Below are 22,891 nucleotides of genomic sequence, written 5' to 3' on the forward strand. Positions count from 1 at the left end.
AGGCCTGTGTTCGTCCCATCTAGCACTATCCATCCAACTGAACTCTCTCTATCTTCCTTTATAGTTGGTGAGAAGGATGTTTTTAGAGTGAAGCTGAGCCAGAGGTGCACCTCCAGAGAGTGGCAGCTCTACAGCAGCTGCAGTGAACTGGGGTGACTGGTCTAGACCAGGTGGGAAGAATACGTGTGTATACCATCTGCTGTTCAGTGAGGCTCCCAGAATGGCTTTGGATAAAGATCTCGATTGCCCTTTGAGAATGCAGAATGCATTTTTTTTAAGCCCTTTGAAAGGAGGTTGGTAACACACATGCTGCCTTCTCAGAGAAGTCAAGCATCACCAACAGACAAATTAACCACGGTTACAAAATGAAAACATATTTTAATTTGCTTTGCAATTTAAAACAACAGAATACATCAGCATCTGTAGTACCCACCTTCTATTAAATTGTTTCAGCATCAAAGGGCTTTCACTGAGGATAAATTTTCTTTTGCTTTACATGGGTCACACTTAATTTTGGTTCTTGAATTCTGCACGGGGCTGTCTCCTATGATGACAAATCGTGCATGTACCTGCTTTTTTTCATATACTCCTCCTGTGCAGGCTTTGGATGGGGGAATGAAGCCATTTAATACCTTGGTAACAGTTTTTTTTCCTGTACTTGAGAAGAAATCAGTCTTTATTTTATAAAATGTTGGCACAGTGATGGCACCTATTAAGCATTAAATGCTTCTATGTTATCCACTGTAAAGAATATCCATGAATAAAAAATGAACTACTTGAATCGATACTATTACTTTTCATTCTCTGCTTTCTTAATATTGCTTCTTGCTTTTATTCTCTTTACTAGCTTTTCATGATGGCAGTTTTCATTTCAAAAGAGGCAACATGGCCCTGTTATTCTCCATTGCTTTTTTTCACCCACAGCGTTCACAGTAATGTGATAGGAGAGTTGGCAATTACAGTTTCGGAAAGGTGCATGAAGATAGTTTGTCTTTAAACATCTTCCCCCTCTCTTGCTACTGCTTGAGTCCTTTGGCATATCAGCTCTTTCCTTTTACCTCTTTTTATTATTTCATTTTATGATATGTTGTACATAGTCTCTGAACACAAAGTAAATTGATAGCCTCTGAATCAGAGGCTATTACAGCATATTGCTGATCAGGTGAGGTCTCCTGGCTCTCACTTATATAAATCTTAAATAATCCAGAGCACCTCAGGTGCCTGTATAGGTTTAATAATAAAACTTCCCCCGTGTTAAATTCCTGGAGATCTTTGTCTTTGTAACAGCAGTCCTCATCAGGGTTATTAACGTAGAGTTATTAACTTTCAGATGTTCACTAAGAACAAGTCTTGTTCACTTCTCTTCGGTGTTCTTTTACTCATGTAATAAAATAGCATCCTTATATCTTTCTCACGGTTATTAACGTAGAGTTATTAACTTTCAGATGTTCACTAAGAACAAGTCTTGTTCACTTCTCTTCGGTGTTCTTTTACTCATGTAATAGCATCCTTATATCTTTCTCACATCTGGGCTCGTCTCTTATGTGCAGAGGATAGTGGTGATTTACTGTCATAATTTAAAAAATCCCAAATTTTATGCTAAGTACAGTGGCCAGTGTTCATTGCAGCTGATAAAGCTTCACCAGAGGAAGGCTAGTTTGTAACAAAGGAATGAGGATGATAACGAGAGTCACTTGTTTGGAGAAATGGGTAGGTGTTAATGCTAGGCAAAGAATAAGTAAGCATATAATGGCCAGGTAGTGAGAATAACCCTCCGGTGCTGACTTCTCCCTTATTCTTTTTGTGATCAGAAAACTTGATTCTAATTTAGTGCAGATCTTTATCTTCCCCTTCCTTGTTAGTGTGGAGATGGTCACAGCTGGTGGTAGTAATGAGCCCATGTACCGTACAAAGTCAGGGGAGTCCACAGTTCATTGCTGCAGTGCCCGGCCCCATTTAATGAAGTTTTTTGAGAGCATGCAGCAGTAGGGTGTGCATTTTATGATGATGACAGAGCCTGTTAGATTTTAAATGCTTTTTTTTTTTTTTTTTTCCAGAAGCATGACAGGGTTTTCATGGAGCTTGGTGCTGTGTTTAAGGTTACATCACCATTTCCATTATAAATCCCTTGTTTCCAGCAGTGGTACTGTGCTGCAGCCCTGTTACAAAGTACTTAGCGGAAAAAGGTTTTGTCAAAATTAAGAAAGGAAAAATGTTCAGCCTCTTCCAGTGGTATGTTCATGAAATATATTGGAAGGGAAGAAAGTCTCCGTGCATGATTAAAATGGGCATAGATGCGACTTTAAGGTGCTTGGAGTAAAGGGGAATGTCCTTAAATGCTGTGGGAATGTGGGGGTGGTTAAAGGTAGAGTGGGGTAGCACTCTTAACATTAAGTAAGGACTGTGAAATTATTGGCATTGACCTAGAGTAGTAAGCACAAATGTTAGCAAGGCTCCTGCAGTGAATAGGTGGTATGAGTGAGTAATGTTGTTCTGCTAGAGTTAATTGCTGCAGTGCACTGGGAACTGTGCCAACCGCAGGCTCTGGGTGCAGAGCTACTCCTCTATATTATCATTTCTATTAAATGTGATTGCCAATGAAGAGCTCTAGCTCACTTTATTCAGCTTGCTGCTGGAGTCATGTCTTCTATTTTGTTGGTAACTGTTTCTAGCTTGGAAAAGAAACTCTTGGATCTTTACTGGTGGTGTGTTTGTGACTTGTAATAGACATTTCTGGGACCTCAAACCATGTGCTTCAGAAAAATGGAAGAGGAAATTAATGGAACATCTGGCCTTTATTTTTAAGGGTCAGACTTTCATTTTTACTTTCTTGACTAAAGTTGCATGAATTTTAAGTTAATCTGGATTGCAGTGACCTTTTGACTAGGGTGAAGTACTATCTTGCCTTTCTGTTCCTTTTCCCAATTTTAAAAAGTTTCTTTTCCTGCATCTGTGAAATGATAATTCTAGATGCTGCATAAGATAGTCGTTCCTTGCTCATACACCCAGATCTAAACCTCTAATAGTTGGAGGCAGTCTGTGGTACTAAGTTAGTGAAAAAAGAAGCCTTGAGTTACTCAACTCCTAATAAATGAAATCTTCGTGGTTCTATTGACAGTCTTCTAGTGCTGGCCTTGTGGACTGTTGTAGCAATTCAGCAGTGTGCTGTAATACTGACTTCAAACTGAAAATCTATGAAAGAAGTGCTGTCTCTGCATTATTCCAGTTCTAAATTGTCTGTATTAATTTCTAATTTCCTGGTTTTAATGTCAATTAAATGAATAGTTGATTTAGAGCTAATAAAGCAAGTGGTATGTCAGATTTTTAGAGTGAGAGGGGATCTTCTGGCATTAATGCTAAACAGGCTTACATCTTACTCAGCCTACAACTTCAGTCTGCCAGTCAGACTTGTTTTTTCACATATTTTCCTAATAGTTTGCACATTTGGGGAATTGCTTTTTAGAAGGATAACTAAAAAAAAAAATATCAAATAGAGGTGTTTCATCAAGATCTGTTCTGATCATTAACAAAGGCTAGATGTGTGTGTGACATATATGTATGTTTATGTGTCTGTTTTAAAACAGCAGGCTTCAGGCTTTAACCACATGGAGAATGTAATCACGTTTATTTTTCTTGGCCAAGAAATGGACTATTTATTCTCCTAAGTCCAAAAATGGACTTAAGAGGAAGATAAATAGATGGAAGCAAGAGAGGCACTTGGGATTATAAGGAGGTCTGCTATTCTCCAGCAGAGTTAGGGTTGTCTTTTCCCAATGATGGAGTCTTCTGTTAGAGTTTAAGCAAGCAGGATTTGAAATTACTGTACATCTAGAAGTGTGGTAGATGGTCAATTGCAGAAGGGCTAATCTTACAGGGCTCAAGTGGGACTTGCGTGATCCACCATGAGTTTCCAGTTCTACTCAATTTCTCATATGGCTTTGGGCAAGTAGCTTGAGTTCTGTTTGGATTGGGCTTTTTAATTTTTTTTTTTTTAATGTTCTCCATCCTGCGAGATAAGGAAGTTTGATCTTAGCTCTACAAAGCGCCATGAAGGTAGTTTGGGAAGCATTCAGTGGATGAACATGGGCTTTTGCTCCTAACTTTAGCCCTGGGCTGCCATGATAGCCAGTCAGGTGGGGAGAAATGTCTGCAGAAAGTGACTCCAGATTTATGTACTTCAGAGCATAACTGAGGAAGTGAATGTGAGTTGCCCGTAAGCTGTGGTGTATTCTCTCTTTCCTTTCTACTGTTACAGCCTTTGTCTATTCTGGGTGCTTCCTTCCAAGCAGTCAGGGAGTCTCTGACCTAGGTTTGCTCCAGCAAGTAGGCAAGCTGCTCTGCTCTTCAGTTGTTGGCTCTGTTTCTGCAAGTCACTTGGCAGACTGATGTTTTGTTATGAAGCACATCTTTTGTACGTATATTTCTGTAGTGCTACCAACTATAATGACAAATTTTTATAAATTCAGTTTTTGAACCAGTGTTGTGTGTATGTAGGTTTCTCAGGGGAGCCATCCTGCGAGCTGACTACCTGCAGAAGTGCATGCTCTGAAGTACGCAGTGCAATTCAAAAAAAGCTCTTTAAACCGGAAGAAACACTAGTGTCTAATGAGAAGTCTTGTGCTGATTTGAAATTTGATTTGAATTTATTTGATTTGAATGTGAGAACACATCCTACCAAAGCCACTTTTCTCAAGAGCTAATTGCTTTTAAGTCTTGAAAAAACCCATCTTGTGCATGCACATCTACAATTCTAAATGTCTTTAAGATAAATGTAGATTAACAAAATGTCTTGAGAGTGCTTGCCTGTACATGCACTTAACCTAAATGGTTGATGAACTGAATATATGAATGCTTCATTACAGAGAGACAGACGCGAGCCTGAAGTTTTCAATTTGAATGAAGAAAGCTGGGGCTGACTTTCATACGTATCCAAATTGTGTTCGCATGTCTCCTTGCTAGAAATCTGCCGTGCATTTACAGTCTGATCTCATTCCTCTCCAGTAGGAGCAGATGGGGATTCTTGAACTTGGCCCAAATTCCTAGAAAGTCACTGCAGTGACATTTTGTAAAGGTGTGAGAGGGTGTGGGAATTTGGATGGCAGAGGGTGCCATAGCAGAGAATGATACAAAGAAGCAGCAGCAACACTTTCTTTCACTTATGCAACACTGTGGCGATGACTGCGAATATAAAATATATCAGTGTGGTAGAATAAATGCTTCTCTCTTGCCATCTAGGTGTCATATCAAATGGATCCTCTTTGCTAGATATTTATGCACACAACCCCACCCACCCCCAATGTAATTAGCTCAGAATTATAATTCTTAATGACACTTTCAAATTGGAACATCCTAATACTTGAGCATTTCCCTCCCCCTCCCCAGTTTGTATTTGTATGGGAATTTTGGCTACCTTGTAGATATTTTGAGGCCTGTGAAGAAGATGGGTCTGAAAGCCACATGCAGGTATTTCCTATCCCTCTCTTCTGCACACACCTGCCTGTTTCCTTGTGGTCTCACGGTTGCTGCTCCCTGCCCCCCGCGCTGCCCCCCCCCCCCCCCCCGCACCTCCAGGGAACCTTGGAGGGAGCACTGAAGCGCTTAGATCCCAAGTGATTTTGAACAAGAATGTGACTTTAGCTCTGCTACCTGTTGTTATCTAATGGAACAAGCAGGGATGAGTGTACGTGTATTATTGTAAATGAACGGGGTGTGTGTGTGGAATCTGAGGTGTTATATTTAGTAATAATAATTTTAAGGTTTTCCGTATTCTGCCTTTTTTAACAGGCTATTCTCACTTGCAGGCCAGACTGGTAATCATATTCACAGCTTTTCTGATTGAGAAGTTCTTGCTTTGCTTCAGGGCTCGGAGATTTTGTAAGCAATCTTACAAGTTGGTTATCCCTAATTTAAAACAAAGTATTTAAGAGAACTGTGTGCGCTTCTGATGCAGTAACTTCTAAACACAAAATTCTGTTGCTTCTCTCAAAACATTGAATATTCACACCAGGAGAGGTCTGGTAGCTTTCCTTGAAAGTGTGTGACTTCAGCCTCAGTGCCAGCAAGATTTTGCGTTAGATTGAAATTGCCATATTGTATCAGACTACAGTTGTCTCTCTATTTATTAGATACCTACTTGTGTGATGGGCTTTTCAAAGGAATGCTGAGCACATTTTTTGTCCTAGGTAGCATTAGTTTAATATGTGGAAAACCTGTATCTGTGTGTGTGTAAAATCATGTGCTAAGCTGAATCATTGCTTTGGAAATTATTTTCAGTTGGTGAACTTCAGTGTTTTGTGGGGTTTTTTTTGTTTTTTTTTTGTTTTTTTTTTAAGTTTCAATTTATCAGTTATTTTGTTTCACTGTTCCAGCAAAAAATCAGATATTGTTATATATTTCAAGTCTCTTGGGCCAGACACAACCGTGTAACAGGAGACTGAAGCAGGAAAGGGAATTATTGCTGGTGATTAGATGTATGCTGTTTTTCAGTATCTAGCAAGAAAACTGGCCAGATGTGTGGACTTCAAACCTGGTATCTATGTAATGCAGGTTGTTGGAATTAATATCTGTAATACCTAGCTCTGACTAGCATGGACTAGTCTTGCATACATCTCAACGCATGGTGTATGAGTCATTTACTACTCTCCTGACTGCACAGGCTTCTGTTTCTTAACTGACTACTTCCTCCTTTGTCTGTCTTTAAGACAAAATAGTCAGCACTGAAAATGGCTCATGTACAACCACCCTGCTGATGTGAACGTGCTGAGCCTCATCCTGAAAAATCACACTATAGCTTCCAGGCACCTCTGGCATTGGTACAGTGCTGTGGTCTCTGCTTCAGTGTGCCATATAAACCATGTGCAGTTTTTACCAGGCATTCATTCAGCCTAAAGGCACTCTGGTCCTGTATGAAACACATTGCCATTTGGCACTGCTGTGTCAGCAGAGTGGTTTAGCAGTACAGTGAAAAGACACACCACAGAAAATGCAAGGAATAGTTTGCCTTTCAAGCTAAATACTCAAGCAGCTGCTTTGGAGCGGCAAGCCTGCTGGATCCTATAAAACCACTTCTCTGGATGCAATGGATAATAGTGTCTCTTGCTGTTGAATCTCCTTCCTTGTAAGGAGCAGACCTCAGCTGACATCTCTCATGCTTTTTACCCCTGTTTTCAGGCCTGCACATGTGTTTGTAGTGTGGTTTTCTTTTGAACCGTATGATACCGTTCCTATAGTGAATCTTAATTTAATTCTTGTCTGACAAAGGTCCTCTTGTCTGTTTTACATGAAGCACATGCTGACATCCTCTCAGTTCTTTTCATCAAGTATTTGACAGCATAATTATGTATGAAGAGTCATTCAGACCATGCTGACTTATACCTGCTGAAAGATCTGGCCCACAGCATGTATTTCTCTCTTGGGTTTGATTTACTCCGTGTTTGGAAGATATATATAATGGGGGGTGGCGGGGAGGGGAGGGGGATGGGCATCAGTATTCAAAAGCTGCAATTGTTTCTTTATTTGACTGTTAAACTACCAGGTTTATATTTCATTTGCTATATGGAAATAGAACTGGTAACTTGCAATTGCTGATACATGGATAATAGAAAGGATTTAGAAGGGTATGAAAGAATTGCATACCCTTCTAAATCATAATTTCACATACTACATGAAATTTTAGGTTTTTGGTGACTATGAGGTTAATGGTTTGCTGCTGAAAGCTTTATGGTTGCTGTACTTCTTGGACAACTGGGCCTCAAGTGATCGCTGGAATAAAGGAGACTCCTTGGATCCTGCCTATCTTGTTACTTTATTCAATGGCAAGTCAGCACCTAATAAGAGATGACCTGGTAATTTTCTAGCCTCTTGTTGAACACAGGTTTTAGTAGCAGTGGTGAGCTGTGGGAGTTTCGTAAGTCTGCTCTGGAAATCCCTGGGATGGCTGGCCACAGGCATTTTGTCCAAGATTCAGGTAATGTGCAAGCCAACAGCTGTGCAGTTCTTGCACCCCCACTCCTATATATGCTACATGCGATTCAGCTTAAACAGGTTTGTTTACAAATGACCTGGTTTCCTCATTGTGTCCGCTTTTTGTGAGACAATTTTTAATACATGTTACTGTCCTTCTGTCTTGTTACCTTGCAATGAAACAAAATGCACGCCCTCTTTCACTGTGAATAAGCACTGAGAGTTTATCTGACCAGTGACCTGTTTCGTGGTTGTCTGAGCTTTGCGCAGCTGCAAAACTCAATTTTTTTTCTCCCCATTAACACAGTTGCAGAACAGGCGGATGTTTTTATGAAATGGATGTAACATCTGAGTAGATGGCTGAGAGCTGAGCCTGCATCACTGAGGTTTTAATACAGACTGTGACCACAGCAAAGATGGACACAAAGTACTTCACAGTTAGTGTGCAACTGGGTGATGGCAGAGCTGGGAGTTGAAACTGGGGCAGCACTCTGACTTCTGAGGTGGTAAGCCAACATACTCAGGATGTGATGCAGCCACTTCCAGAGAGACAGAACTCAGTGTTACTCCAGCTTCTACATCCTTTCTTTCCCTCATTTGGTCTTTTTAAGGAAGAAGTGGCTAACGCACCAAGTGAACAAACCCAATAGGCAGGGAGGACCTCCCAAGTGAAGTTGAAGGCAAGACTTCTGTAACCAATATGAAGAAATGTCACCACTTCCCAGTTCCATCAGCTGGAGTGGAGCCAGCTGTTGCAGCAACTGGTAGCTCCTTGCCGAAGTGGAGCAGTTGTTTTTATTGCAGCTGCCAGTGTGAGACCAGTTGGGTCTTGGGAAGGGCATGAACTAGTGCAGGACACCTCCTGCTTAACTGGGACAACTGTGCTTGTTGCCTATCAGAAAATAAGAGCAAGTGTGTTGAAGGAGAGCAGGGAAGTCCGTGTGTAGGCAGCTGTGAGAATCTGAGCCCTGGGATGGAAAGCTGCCAGCCTGGCTCCCAGTCCGTGACGGGTACAGCATCTTTAATATGGGTCATGGGAAGACTCTCGCGCTTGTCACCCGAGAGATGCCCTGCCTGTCACTTGTACAGAAAGGAACAGAGCCACTACAGATGCTTCTTGTTCCATACTTTAGCCTTTTCTTGGTAATTACGTGATTCACTGAGGATTTTTAATCCTGAGGATCAAATTGTTCAATTATACTTTTAACCTTTTTTTTAATGACTTCTAGGACAACACTTTGCAGGTCCCTATCTCATTAATGCCTTTATTCAGGGTGATGATCCAAGCAGGATGACTAATAATAGAATTTAACATTGTTGCTTTTGATTTGGCAGCTGTATGATGAACGGTGTCAAATTAAAATACTTAGTGTTCTGTGTGTTGCTCTGTAGTCTGAACTCTTTTTGTGACAAGTGACATTAATTTTCATACAGTGCTGGAAGAAAGAAATTGGGTATCTATTTCTGATTGCTACTGGTTAGGAATGTGATATGTATGTAGTACAGTATAGATTGATTAGACTCATTATGCACAAAATGAAAATGCCAGACCACAAAAATAAGCAATAGAGTTGCATTTTTTATTACACTTTTGCCTTGAGTTCTGTGTAATTGAAAAAGGATCATACACACAAAAAATAACCTTGCCCTGAGAAACAGAACATCAGAGAAGAAAAAAGCCCTCTCAATTATTGGAATAAAACAAGTCCCAGGAGATTGAGGAGTATGATTTGTCTGAATAATTGCATACAAAGAAATATACGGGGAGAAAAATAGAAGAAATATGGATTCTGGTTTAGAATCTCAATGAGGAAACTGGGTTGCATCTCTTACAAGCACAAGATTGTTTTCTGGGCTGTGGCAGAAGCAATGGAAACATTTCCAAACAAATCCTAGTGTTGCCATGCCTGGAAGATGTAGAAGGAAAGAAAATGTTCTTAGTGTGTTATTTTCTTTAAATAAGCTGCAGATGACTTGTTTTAATAATTTAGTTCTTTCTTAAGACTAGGATCTGATGTCCAGACCCTTTGCCCTTTACCTTACTATAGAAGCACCATCAGTAGCACAGTTAGTCCTGAATTTTCTGTGCTGATGAGAACCATCCAAGCACTATTTTTGCAAAATGGCACATTTAATGGCTTTCCCTGCCAGCCTGCCCTTTCCTGCCTCCACAGAGGAGCCAGGAGCTGCCTGATCTGTGGGACTTTCTTCTGGTGGGAAGGCATAAGGGAGAAGTGCCATTGCAAGGGAACTTTGTCACGGGCTTGTAAAAGCTGAGGGATGGAAAACAGGCTGGGTCAGAGAAACTCTGGAGAGAACAGTGCTCTCTGGGAACAGAGTGGTCTTTTGTGTATGGCAGCAGGAGGATATGTGCACCCACTGCCTCTCAGTGCCTGTCATGGAGAGGATGGCCTCTGTGAAAGCATTGCAGATTTTCTCATGACCTCTGTGGTCTCCTCCAGATGTGCTAAAAATATCTCCTGCAATGGAGATCTGTTGAATAGATGATTATTTTTTATTTCTCTTATGTTTGATCTTGCTCTAAAAAAGTCATTGATCCGACCTGTTTGTATCTTCTGCTGTCCCCACATTAGCAAAGGCTTGGCTTTGTATTCACGTAGGAACTAGCCAGCCAGTTTGATGTTCTGTATGTTTAGCATTAAAAGCCAACACCTGGAGCTTAAAACAAGATGAACAACTGGGTTTAAATCACATCTTGTTTTGGACTGAGGTCAAGAATGAAAGATTTTGGCTCAAATGCTTCTGAGGAAGGAAGAGATGTCAGGGGTGTGTAGGTGTGCTACAGCTCACCCTGGGGCAGGGAAGGGAAGGGATGGCCTCTGGAAGCTCCTTCCAGCCCAGTTTTTTATGATTCTGCAAAAATGTGATTACAGTGGTTGCTAGCTGTGCAAATTGCTGTAGATAAATTGCTTTCAGCAACTTGTGTGTGTTTTATGGCTCTTCATCGTTGTAGTTGATGCAGTCTTATGTAGGGAAAGTGCTACAGGTGCATTCATACAGGTCTCCAGCATCGTGCTACTGTGTATGAAGGTTAACTGAGGCCGTTGACCTTGCCAGCACTTCTGCCTATGCAACTCAGTGGAAAACTGTAATATTAATATAGTGCACGTTTCCTGAGTGTGTCAGATAAGATGAGGAAGATTCATTGATTTTAGTAGACTGGCTCCAGCTTGTGCCAGCTGAGCATTCTAACCTGATGCTATTTATAGTAGTATTTTGAGTGTATCTCAATGTCAAAATTCAAAATCTCTTGAATGCATGGGTCTGATTCTCCAAGTACACCTGTAATTTCTGAGCTCCTCAATTCTTGGTAATGACGTTGAGCTGCGTATGAAGTGGCCGTTATTCAGGACTGCAAATACTTAAGTATTAAAAAATCCTAACAACTGAAAACCAGAAAACTCCACAATCCTTCCCCACACCCCCAAAACACTGAAAACAACAACAACAAAATAAACAGCAACAACAACAAAACTGCCCCCCATAAAACCAGACTGCAAGAATATCAGGTTGATCACCTGGAAACAGTATTTTAAAACACTGTCTTCAAATTTTTCCACCTATTTAATACTGGGAACTATCTGTTCAAACGTGTTTTTGAATGAGTGCTCTGGGAACAGCAGTGAAAATCTTTCAAGTATTTCCACACAGACCTATTTTGGTAGAATTTATTCTGAAACTCATCTTTGTTGAAAAACGTCTCTGGGCCAGATTTATCCCTGGAGTAATTTTCCTTTATTTTTAATAGCATTGCAGGAAGGGTGAATTTGGCATGTGTTTTAATTTATAACACAGGAAATATGTACAGCTACAGCACATCTTTCCCCAGGGTATGGTACACAAGGGGAAAACATGCATGATTCTATTAGTACTTTGTTAATTTAAATGCTGTATCTGTTATTATAATTAATCTCTTTGACTTTTGTTGTTGAGTTTCTAAATCCTACTCCTATCTACCCAGCTCTGGGGCCCCCAGCATAAGGGGACATGGACCTGTTGGGGCGAGCCCAGAAGGCTCCAGGGAGACTTGAGAACAGCTCCCAGTACCTAAAGGGGCTGACAAAGCTGGGGAGGGACATTTTACAAGGGCTTGCAGCAACAGGACAAGGGGGAATGGCTTTAACCTGAAAGAGGGGAGATTTAGATTGGATACTGGGAAGAAATTCTTTACTGTGAGGGTGGTGAGACACTGGCAGAGGCTGCCCAGAGCAGCTGTTGGTGCCCCATCCCTGGGGGTGCTCAAGGCCAGGTTGGACGGGGCTGGGAGCAACCTGGGTTAGTGGAAGAGGTCCCTGCCCATGGCAGGAGGATGGAACTAGGTGATCTTTAAGATCCCTTCCACCCAAACCATTCTATGATACTATAAGACTATTTTTATTTTCCCAGCTGCAGCACTGACTGAAAAGCCTCGCAGCTTCTTGAAGCGTTAAGCAGCTTTGCAACTTCCTCTCTCTCTGCATCAATAATCTAATATTTTTGCTGCTAGCACTTTGTTTTGAAGCTGGGAGATGTAAATCTGTCTTCCTTTCTGCTTGTACCAGCACCTATTTCCTCCTATCTTCACAGAAAGAAAAATGCCACAAGAGACTTTCTTCTTTTCTGCTTTTTTTTTTTTCCCCCTCTCCTCCCCTCCTCCCTTTTTAGGTTAGAACATGCTCAAACTGAATTTAAAAACTGCATCTCTTGGAGACACAGTTTAGGTACATTATGTTCATTGGCATTTGGTATGTATTCAAAAAAACACTTCCATTAAAGTAATTTCTCAAACTGGAAACCAGAGTAGTAAACTACTAAGTACTACTTGTGTTTGGTGGCCTGGATATAACAGAAATATTTCCATCGGTATTTCCAGTGGTGCAATTTATATTGCCTTCAAGCAGAACTCTGTGCCTCTTGCTTAACCAGGATGCACAGAAGTGAGAAGTTTCCAGCTGTGCGAGCTGACCTGGTGATGGTGGCCACATCTGTGCTTGTGGAGAGCAGTAGTTCTGCTCAAGGGCTCCCTTCACTCGTGTGGGTGTCCTGGGACCAGGAGGGCTCTGTCACCTTGGGTGCAGTATCTCTTTCAGTGTTGGACTGCTTTTGTTGATCAGTGCAAGCATTCTCAAAAACATGTTTATCCCATTCTGATATAAATGTGATCGGTTGTAGAATCACAGAAGGGTTTGAGTTGGAAGGGACCTTCAAAATTCATCTAATCCAGCCCCCCTGCCGAGGGCAGGGACACCTCCCACCAGCCCAGGTTGCTCGCAGCCCCGTCCAGCCTGGCCTTGAGCACCCCCAGGGATGGGGCACCCACAGCTGCTCTGGGCAGTCTCTGCCAGTGCCTTGCCACCCTCATCATAAACGATTTCTTCCCTATGTCCAACCTAAACCTACCCTCTTTCAGCTTAGAACTGTTGCCCCTTGTCCTGTCACTACAGCCCCCGCTAAAAAGTCTTTCTCCATCTTTCCTGTAAGCCCCCTTTAAGTATCAAAAGGCCACAGTCAGGTCTCCTTGGAGCCTTTACTTCTCCAGACTGAACAACCTCAACTCTCCCAGCCCTCTGATAATTTTTGTGGCCCTCCTCTAGACCTGCTCTAACAGGTCAGTTTTTGGAGATGCTGTTCTCTTTTTTTTTCCTCTAGAGAAAAAGTCTAGATTGGCTTAGACTGGCTGAAAGGACCAGCTTAGTCTGGCTACGTATCTTTGTAGATGTCACTGTTAGATGTAGTGGATTGTCCCACTTAGTGACTGTGGTTTTGTTCCATCCATGATCTGCTCCTGGTGTTTAGCTAGCCACTTCCATGCCAGGAGATGAGCATTTCTTGCTAAGTTTGGGTGCTTGGTGAGTAGGGTGTGTGTGTACATCCTCTGAGCAGTCAGTACTGGGGAATCCACTGGGGATGGATTTGTTCCACTGTTCTTTGGGCTTCTACATACAGGACTAAATAATAGTTTTCACTGTATAGCATCTGCTACGTAGTAACTTCGTGCAATAATTGATAACAAGTTCTGGGTCCTCACTGGATTTCTGATGAAGAAGACCCAAATGTGTTAGACTCAGTGACCCTTCTCCCCATTCTTTTGAACAGTTTGGCTTCCAGGTATGACAGCCCTTTCCTCTCTTCAGTGTTCCCAGTCATTGGGACTTTGCACAGTTGCATAACGGTTTAGTCACAGTCACCTTCCTGCATTGGGAAGAAGGGGTTTGTTTCCCCCATATGTAGCAGGTAGGAGGGGTGGTTCTTCAGTTCAGCTTCCCTCCTGCCGTGGATTGTAGGAGCACGTTGCTGTGATTCTTTAGATGACTAGTTCAGACTGACAACATTAATGGCACTTGCAGTCGTTTTGTTATCTAGATAATTAATCCACAAGGTATTGCACACAATGTGGTGAAAAATACAGGAAATTGTTAAACTGAGTGTTTTCCACGGTTTTGTATTATGCAGTATGTGAAGCTGGAAGTAACTGGCATACTGGAGATACTGGAGAAAACAGTAGCAGATTTGATTTGTTCAGTATTACCGTAGTTTATGAAATCTGGAACTTCTAACTGTTTTGATTTTTGAAGGGACCTTTCCCACTGCTATTAAAAAACAATTTGGGAGTCTAGGCTCCCTGGACTTCTCATAACCCCAGTGGAGGAAGGCAAGTGTGTCTGGAAACTGCCTGAGAGTGGTGATATTTAACATTAGTGCTCAGTATAGCTACTTTGATTTGCCCTCAGGATAACCATGCTAATGCTATAAGGAGCTTGTTTTCCTATTTTAGTTACAGCAGTTAAAGGCCTAAAGGTAGGTGACATGAATGCTTCTGTAAGTATGTATGTTTTAATCAAACAATTCTTTATAATAGATAATAATCATAATGGTATAAACAAGGGTTAGAGTGGGATAGAGAAAAGGTCTGAAGTGAGACAGAGGGAAGTGGTTGATGTCTTTGGTCTTTAGCTGAGATCTTGGGTAAGATTAATAGAAGGTGTTTACGACTGAACTATGTTGATTTATCTGATGTAAAGAAGGGGAGAATGAGATGTGAGAATCTGGATGACGTTCTTGTTGCCTTGGCGTTCCATGTGGCTGCCTGACTCATTATAACATACTGCCTCCTCCTGCTTCTTAAGTCACTTGTGGAAGTAATGCAGCTGTCCCATGGGAGTTTTGTGGGAAGGGGTATTTAAAAAACATATTCAGAGGTTTTCTCTAAAATTGATGTCAGCACCCTCTAGCAATGGGAATACCCTCTGGAGAAGATTAAAGAGCTCTGTGCATAAATCTCTTTTCCCTGATAAGAGCCTGTGCGCTAGCTTCTACAAACACTTTCATTTTGACTCTACTGGAAACAGCTAATAAGTTTGTAATCTCCCTACTAGTGAGACTGGTACTTCTGATGGTGGGCAGGCACATTTGGTGGCATGCACTCTAGCAAACCCACTGTGGCTGTCTTGCGAAGTTCATCCATTGACTTAAAACTTTTGATGGTCTTATTGTCATTTTTTAATCACTGTGTTGGTTTAACTAAACATTGGTTTCCTGGAAGCACTGGGTTTTCAGTGGTAGTAAATGTTTGTGTTGAATAGAAGCTGTAGGAAAACAGTGAGTGCAGTGGGATGCGGATCAAAACTAATTTGCAGACATATACTTCCTGAATCAAAATCTGAATCCCTGTACAACCAGAGACATGCTGTTTGTTCCACCAGGCCCTGAGGTGTAGGTTTGTTTGTGAGAGGGAAATGGCTCTTGAAAGAAGGTGTTTAACCTGAAACTGTGGAGTTGTTAGCTTAGCTATGTACAAGATGATGCCTTGCTGGTGGACTCTCACGGAGGTGACTGTCACCCTGCTCTAAGACACATAATATTGCATCTCATGCAGCCCGACTTTGCAGCAAACAGGTTAGTAGTGCTGGGAAGGTGAGGTTTGGGGATGAAGGTGGCACATCTCTTTGTTTAGAGAATCTAAACTAAACGGTTACCTAAAATGTGAGCAGGATGTTACCTTTGTGTGAAAGACGAGCTGAGGGTTGTGTCTCTGGAGAGATGCAATATTGGCTGAGGGCAGTCAAAGGTAAAATTTCCAAACGTTCTCCTATTTTGTAAGCCCCAAAGGCTTCCAGGAAGATACAGGATATAAAATGAGGGTAATGATTCACACCCCTGCATAGACTGTAAGCTTGTGGACATAATGACTCTCTCAGGTGTGTGTGGACAGTGCTGTAATTTTGATTCTAATTGCTGTTTGTAAAATAAACGTATAACATGAGCTGTTATGAAACTTGAACAATAATGACTGAAATCTTGTCTTTTCAGCTTTTTGTAACTCCTTCCTCATGGCCTGCATATATCATGAAAGATGAAGGAGCTGGGATTTTTTCTCTGACCACATCCTTGGTAGATATCTTTCACTTTTCCACCTGCACTTTTTAGTCTGATCTTACATGTTACTGGGTTTCTAACCTTTTCCTGCAGGTTGTAGTGCTTTGTCTGTGGGGTTGAAGTGGTATGATTCTCCCCACTAGCTGATCGTGTTTATGCTGGCATAGCTGTTCCCAGTCTAGAGTACCTTTGCTTGACACTGACAGAGGTAGACGTGTGTGTTGAATTTCCCTAGTACGTTGCACCGGAGGAAGTTGCATGATCCCAGCTGACTGCGTCTGTCTCTTCTGGGGGTTTTGCTTCCTGGCAGGGCCTGTTTGCTCACGTGGGTGCAGCACGAGCAGATCACTGCTGTAGAGTTTCTCAAATACGGCTGATTTGGGACTGGCTGGAGCAAGCTGTCATCTGCTGGAAGATCCTTGAGATGCAGATCTAGTTGAGCTAGCATTATGTTCAAAACATATTCAAATATTTACCAGTTGTAGTTTGGTGCCGTTGGTACCCGTGACGATGCTCTCAGCAGTGCTGGAAATGTGTAGGTGAGAGAAAAATAAGTATTAATGACAAATCTGTGCAGGGGAAAGCTTCTGGATTACTTCTGATAGCCTGTTTGCTTTCATAACCAAATGTGTTTCTAAACTGGAAGTGGATCCTGTTGCTGTCTGGCAGTAAAAGTGCTGCTTTTGTTGTGTTTCTGTGCAGCTTTTCCAATCTTTTTTGGGATCGATGCTCAAGCAGGTGGGGCAACGTCCTCTGTGCAGGCAGAGTGCTGGGTTCATTCTAGTGGGTAGGAATGCTGTGTTTATGATATCATATATCTCAATATGAAAAACATCTATGGCTGACTTGTTAGTGTTCACATTAAAGGATGACTGTTAGTATTCTCTTGATGAAATGGGCCTTAACTGTAGCAAACATTTGCTGTAATCTTAAACACTAATGTATGGTAGACTTACATTAACATAGTGACTGAAGATGCAGTATTTACACCCTACTGAGCACTGAGCCTGTTGAGGAGTACATACTGTTTTAAAGAGGACAGATTTTGATAAATGAGCCTCTGTCTTATTACTAACATGATCGAGAAGAACGTGCTGTATTCACCAGTGGGATAGGAAAGCCCTCCGGCACCCAGCTCTCATTCTGGCTTTTCAATGTGGATCTTCGTTTTGGAGTAGTTTCTGAGAACATATTTACTAGTGCAGCTTACAAAACATGTGTTTAATGTGTCTTTTTTTGTTGTTAAGATTATAAATATGTAGACAAATAACAAGAAAGAAAACACTAGGGACTTTGGTACTAACTTGGGAAGGAAAAATAATAATAAAAATAGCCTGGGGGTGAAAATGGCGTCGGTCCTTCAGGCATAAGACTCGTAAATCCCTGGTTTTCCTTTTGCAGTACCAAGAAGTTCACAGCCTCTGTGTTATTAATTGTAACATCTTTTCTGATTTTTCATCTGTGTATCTGTTAATCCATAACTTTTTAGCTTATTTTAAACATCATAATTTTCTAAAATTCATTCAGCATATTACCTATTTAGATTTAGCTTCTTGATTCTAAAACAAGCATTTGTTCAATCCTAAAATGAGTGCTTTACATGAAATGGCTCCAAAATTTTTGACAAAACACTGCCTGTAATAGAACAAAGCATAGCATTGTCATAATTTATGATGTTTCTTACTGATCTGCTCATCCAAAAAAGCCTGTCTTGCGCTCTCAGCATTTGGTATCCGACATGTTGTCTTGTGCTGACAACCACAGCCTGTTCCAGATTAATTTAAGCCTCAGCGACTTGCTCAGCATCACAAATCCAGTTTTTGGTAGTGTTGAGAATAGAGCCTCTCTCTTCTGTCACGACTTGGTTCCTCGCTGTAATTACGGGGCAGCTTTCCTGCTGAGTGAGCGAGCCTCTCTTGTGACCAAGCCCATTGTAATGAACAGGTCGCACTTTATCTATTGATGAATTCCCCTTGCTCAGTAATTTTTTTCAGTTTTAAAACATAATTCCTCAGTGAATCGTGGTAAAACTTGATTGTCTAATTAAAAAAAAAGAAGCAACGTTAATTTTCTACTTTGGCAATCTGGAATTCTCCACCACTTGTTAAGCAAGCAGGTTGAGAAAGTGATTGTGTTGTAAGATGCTGGACAAGCTGTGGTGTGTGTAGGAACTTGAGCAACTTGGGTTAAAAATGTTCCGAAGGGTTGTGGAAAAACTAGTAACAGGTCAAGAATTTACAGTAAAGGGGCTTCCACCTCCTTTTATTTTTTAGAAATAGTGCTCACATTTGCAGACCACTTTTCTGTAGTGACGCACAACCTGAGGAATCAAGAATGCATGAGATGCTTACACAAATACCAGTTCCCCTTTCACCCTTGATCACAAAGATAGTTCCTCTCCTTCTAATAAATCCATAATTTTTTTGTAGGTTATGCAGTCATGGAGAAAACTAGTAATTAAATTAGTGATAGGAAATACAAAAGGCAGTGTGTGCTGGGATGTGATAGGGCACGATGTGTTCACTGGAGTGCTGGGTACTCACCCGTGGCCATTTGTTGGAGTACCTTCTGGTTGCAAAACAGAGGTATACTTTTTTAAAACCATGGGGGGTCATACAGGCTTGTTGGGTTTTTAATTAGAATTTTTCTGTTTGGTTTTTTTTTTTTTAATAGACCATTTAGCTATTGAAGGAGAGCAGGAAGACCACAGAAACCCCTCTTGCTATTGTTTTCTTCCTCTTCCTTCATTCTACAAACATCTGGGACAGTAAGATGGTATCCTGCTGGGGACATTGCATGGTGACATTTTTAAGGAGTCCTTAACATGCAGTTTGTTGTCGGCATATAAAGTTTGTGCGCCTGAAACTTTCCCTCTTCGGTTGCAACCCTAGCAGGTGCTAAGTTGTCTGTTCAGCAGGGAAACAAAAAGCAGGGCTGGCTTCAGGCGTGAAGAGGTGCAGCTGGCAATTGGCGGTTATGATTGCCTATCAATAGGTATTCATTGTATTAATTAAGCTGCTGCTGTTAAAACCGGAGCTAGGGGACAGCTTTTCAGCCTGCTTGTTGTAAAGTAAGCCGAGTCACCTGTGAAATGGTGTTAATAAGAGGGCTTCAAGGCCTGTGAGAAGGCTTTTTTTAGACCCTTTTCTCTTCAGGCTGACAGCACCCTCTTTCAGAGGCCTGGCAGTCGGGTTGTCTATATGTGAATGACAAATAGCATTCACTTCTCTGGAAGCTCTGTACGCTGCTTTTGTGAATCTTGACTAGCAAGAGCCAAGCTGTGACCTAATACTGCTTTTGTTCCTCAGCTGCAGGCACCTTACGACAAAGACTTTCAGCCTCTTTCTTGGCTTCACTTGAGTCTTATTTTGCAGTCCTTTGGGTTTTGGCTTCTTTAAGTTTTTTCTTTATTTTTGAGCATGAAAATATAAGAATATGCACGTTTTATTTTCCTTTATGAGACCATTGTGAACTAGTGTGTGACTTTTTTGGGATGCAGGTGGTTTGGTTTAACAATTTGATGGAGATCCCTGTAGTGCCTCTTAGGACTACTCAGGTTTTTTACTTGCATGTTCAACTTACATACTTAAGAGTTCTTCCAGATCAAGAACAGTTCAGTTCCACTTCTGTAGCACATAAAGCAAGTGAACTGTCCTCTCAAAAGCCCCGGAACAAGGTGTGAGGAGCAGAGCTGAGTGGTCCTACTGATTCTGGTGGTGTGGCTGGCCCCCTTCATGAGCCCTGGTGAGGAAGGACAGTCTGAGACTTTCCTCCAGGTGGTCTGTCAAGCAGAAAGGTAACAATTGAAGGAAATTCCTTCCCTGTCACCAGCTCACAAGCTCAACAAACAATCCCTTTGTGGAGAGACTGGGGTCATCCCTCTAGTTTCTTATTTCTCTTCATTAAGTACTTGGAATTTGTTGAGCAGTTCCTTTCAGGAGGAATTAGGGAGTGGTGGTCTGTTTCTCCCTTCCTGAACCTCTTGAAACCTTTCTGAGAAAACAAAACAAGATGACAGAAAACATCCTAGAAACAGTCCTGTGTCACTGTACACAATTTCTTCTGCCAGGGTATAAGCTAAAATCTCCTCTGTGTACATGCTAAGTCTATGTGACTGCTTTTGTTTTAGGTGTTGATATTCTGGGTTCTTCATTCCAGGGAGGCTAAAAGGCAACTCAGTTGTGTGAGCAACACATCAAAATACTTTTCAGATGGAGGCATGTTTTTTTAGAAAACAACACCCTTCTGTCTGAGGAGCAAGGCAAGCTGTGTTATCCTTGAATGTCCAGCATACTGACTGATACTTAGCCCCTGCCCTGGCGTCAGAGCTTCCTGATTTATGAGGTTGCAGTAGAAGCTGCTGGTTGTAGCTGATAATAAAGAGCATGTAAAAAGTCACTAGCTTTGACAGATGTGACCCAGTGTCAACATTTTTTTCAATTTATGTTTTCTATAAATTCTTGTTTTTCAGAACTGTCGTTTCTTCCATCAAACAGGGAGAAGATGATGTTCCACTAAATGGCCTGTGGCATGTCATGTTCTTTGCAGGTCTCCTGTTGATCACTGTTGCGGTTTAATAGCTTTATATGTATCATGCTTCGCTGTCCTAAACCCATATGGTTTATGCCCTGCTTCCTGTAACATACATTTCCAGGAGGCTTGTTCTGACTGACATGCATTCTTACACCCACTTGTTCCTTTTAAACCCATTAGGGTACCATGCCTTTGGTAAGGTCATGAGTAGAGAAGGGAGTGGAGCAGCCCTTCTCATTAATTTCTTGCTCCACTTTTGGATGATCAGGTCATCACTGGTGACCTTATTTTTGCCTTTTTCCTTCAGGTCTTTCTTCCTTGCCTTTGTAGTGGTGGCACTTTCGACTGAGTTGCAGTGAGGAGCCACATACCTAAAATAACATCTCTGCCAGTGTTGGGTGGATAAAACAGGTCTGGGCAAGGAAGGGTGTCTCTTTGTGGACACAGTGCAGGCTGGAATGTGGATGTAGTTGCCTGAGCCAAGACTAACTCCTTGAGGTGAAGGTTTTATTTTTTTCCTGTGAGTACGCTGGGAGTGTGTTAGTTTGGCGTAGGAATAGGTTTAAGAAAAATCTTTTTGTTTCCTTTTCTCTGTTTCTAAGAAAAGATACTCCTTATGTTAAGAAATCAGAACAGAGGCTGGATGCTTGCTCTGCGCTGTATGCCACCAAAGAGAGGAAAAAAAGGAGCAATCTTTATGAAAGCAAATTCTGTCTTTTCTTTTCTGTCATCCCCCCTTATTTTTGTTTTTTCTTCTCCTTCCTTCCTAGGAAAGGGATTTCTTCCTAGAAAATGAAGGGAATTTGCGTTGTTGAGTTGGCGGGTAATTGATACATATCTGCCCGGTCTGAAGAAGTACTTAACTTTTGCATAACTACCTATGAATATATTTAGGAAGCTGGCAAGCTGCAGTGGACTGTGTGTTTTTCATTATGTTGGTGTTCTTAAATTTGTTGAAAACAGGCTTCTTTTATGGGTGGTAGAATTCCTTTTAAGTTGTAGAAACACCCAGAGGGGAGGGGAGACGTGACAGCTCAGCAGATCGTGCTGTGTTGTAACTCCAGGCAGGATGCTGGGCAGGATGCTGGTGTGCCCTAAGGAACAGCATGTGGCATGAAACAAAATCTGGAGGTTCACCAGCCCCACTGCTCACTGACTGACAAGACTCGGGGGTTTACAGTGCTGGTGTAACTTAGGCAGCATGTGAAATGCTTAGCTCGCTTGGTCTCATTTTTCCTGCTGTAGCCACTGAATGCATAACAACCTGATTAATGCAGGGATTTTCATCTTCTGACCCCCTTGCAAACACTTACTAATTGCATTCATAGATTTATACATTTGTAAAACAAGAAGGGATAATTATAATCCTGTGATTTGGTCTCTCTGTGCAATGGAATACAAATCTTTTACTAAATCTAGTGTTTTACTCCCCTCAATATAAAAGCGTATATCTTATTTTAGGAACTTGTTTTCTAGCCTCAGTCTCCAGTCGCTGAAATTTCTAAGTTCATTGTCAGACTTGTTGCTTATAGGATAATCAGTTTGGTCTTAATCTTCACTTTTTAAAACTCAGATGAACAGAGCTCTTAGAAATAGCTCAATAGGCATGTTCTCCAGCTCATAGATACTGCTCTTCCATTTGCTCCTTAACTTCCTATTTTATTTATAAACAAGAAAACTGTTTGCAGTGCCAATCATATTTACATGGTTGCCAAGTAACTTGCCTCTTCTCTTGCCCCAAAATGTTGTCACATCTATCAAAGGTCATTTTATAACTTTTTGGCGTAAATCTGGCATAGATTCTGCCTGGTTGAATATTTGCTAGGATGCTCCATCATTGTCATCTGTCATCATCATAGCATCTAGAACAGGATTTCTGTTTCAGGAGTATGAGCTACGCTCTTTTGTTCTTGGATGTTGCTTGGCCTAACTGGGACACACGTTACTCACTTGTTTTGCCTGTTAGATCTTGTGAAGAAAATGCAGAACAAGTGCAGAAACAACCACCACCTCCGTGTTT

At 41.5% G+C, this 22,891-nt stretch overlaps 1 protein-coding gene across 4 annotated transcripts in view; it reads left to right on the forward strand.

Moving 5' to 3' along the window:
* The window catches only part of FAM107B (family with sequence similarity 107 member B), a 62,786-nt gene that overhangs the window by 22,036 nt on the left and 17,859 nt on the right, over positions 1 to 22,891 (forward strand). Inside the window, exon 2 of one of the 4 annotated variants that reach the window (XM_056340188.1) lies at positions 65 to 170. The exons of the other annotated variants lie outside the window; for them this stretch is intronic. The gene's annotated coding sequence lies outside the window, so the exon portion shown is untranslated. The remainder of the gene's footprint in view (positions 1 to 64; positions 171 to 22,891) is intronic. 4 annotated transcript variants of the gene reach the window in all.

The sequence above is a fragment of the Falco biarmicus genome, chromosome 5 (genome assembly GCF_023638135.1).
Source record: "Falco biarmicus isolate bFalBia1 chromosome 5, bFalBia1.pri, whole genome shotgun sequence".
Lineage (NCBI taxonomy): Eukaryota > Metazoa > Chordata > Aves > Falconiformes > Falconidae > Falco > Falco biarmicus.